Raw genomic sequence first — 1723 nt, 5'->3', positions numbered from 1 at the left:
TGTGCTAAGTGCACTTGGACCCACTGTTAAGGGCTGAAATGTGTCTCCCCCAAATTCTTATGTTGAAGTACTAACCCCTGGTACCTCAGAAAGTGACTATACGTGGAAACACAGTATTTAAAGAGGTATGTTAAAATGAGATCTTTAAAACACACCCTAATCCAATATGACTGGTGTCCTTATAAGAAGAAAAAATTTAGTCACAGAGTAAAGATCATGTGAGGACAGATGATGGCCATCTGCAAGCCAAGAGAGGCCTCAGAAGAAACCAACCCTGCCAACGCCTTGATCCTGACCTTGGTCTTCTAGCTTCCAGATCTGTGAGAAAATTAATTTCCGTTGTAGAAGCTACCCAGTCTCTGATATTCTGTTACGGCAGTTCTAGCAGAGTAATGTGCCCACCCACTCTGAGTCAGGTGGAGCCAGCAGCAGTCCATTGGAAGATGGAAACGGCACATCTGGGATTAAGCATGAGCAGAATGGGAGAGCACAAGTAAGTTGTAAGAGCAGGTAGGCCAGACTCCCATGTCACCACCTTAGTTCTTTATACCTGTGGCCATACAGAGGGTCCCATACAACCAACTGAAAGGAGAAGAAAAGTTGATCTTAGTTTACAGATGGATTGGCCTGTTATGTGGGTGCGAGCCAAAAATGGAGGGTGGTTGCCTGAAAGCCATGCAGGGGTGGCCTTAAAAAGAATGTGGAAAAAAGAAAACCTTTCCAAGAAAAAAGCTTTGAGTAGTATACCTGTTCATGCACTATGTATGGTAGTGACCTGTGGTGAGAATATACATTTAGTCATGAGCAGTAGCCTGGCTAGCTACTTTGGGACTTAGAAGAAAAAAGTCTAGAGGAGCAGGAAACAAGGAAGTAAAGGCTGGAGAAACATGGATAGGCCTATCTATGGGAGAGGGCGGCGAGTGTGAAGATCTGTGTATTCCATGTTAACACTCACTAGAAAGCAACCACCATAGCAAGAGGCACTGAACCACCCAGTAGATAAAATGACTTGGTCAGTTAACTTTAGCCAGCTTTCATCATCAGCCACCCCAGAACTACCATGATGGGCACCTGAATGGAACAGGCCTCACTGTACAGATGGTCCCTACTCTTGGGACCCACAGCATGAATTCTCACTTACCACGGCCAATGCAGCTACTGCCACCTATGAATATCCAACCTGCTGGCAATAGAGACAAATATTGAGCCCCCAATGTGGCACTATTCTTCAAGGAAACCTACCAGCTACCTGGTGGGACATGAGCTCCACTGGGCCCTTTCCACTGTGAAAGGGCCAATAGCTGATTCTCACAATAGACATTTTCTCCACATGGGTTTGCCTTTCTGCCTGCACAGCCTGCCCAATTTTGCTTCCTCCCTCTTTTACCATTATAATCATTACTTTCTCTCAGCATTTGCTTCCTGCAAAACTCAACTGACACACTTGTCTTCCCTCTCTTTCTCTCCTGAAAGGTGAAATTGGAGAAACTGAAGAGAAGAGGGATGGACTTGGGGATCCCTAAGCACAGTGAGAAGCTGGTATTTAAGGGTATTTTTAAAGTGTAAGACTTTCTAATGAGGAATTATGATGCCTCCATACCAAAATCTGCACTCTTAATAGAGGGGGTCACCCAGCTTATTTTCCCTTTCTCAACCCAATAGCCAATCAGTCACTTTTTCAAGTCATCTTAAAGTCTTTAGGGCAAAGAAGGATTAAAAATAC

Source organism: Rhinopithecus roxellana, chromosome 18 (assembly GCF_007565055.1).
Source record: "Rhinopithecus roxellana isolate Shanxi Qingling chromosome 18, ASM756505v1, whole genome shotgun sequence".
Lineage (NCBI taxonomy): Eukaryota > Metazoa > Chordata > Mammalia > Primates > Cercopithecidae > Rhinopithecus > Rhinopithecus roxellana.
Note: the sequence above shows the minus strand (reverse complement) of the source record.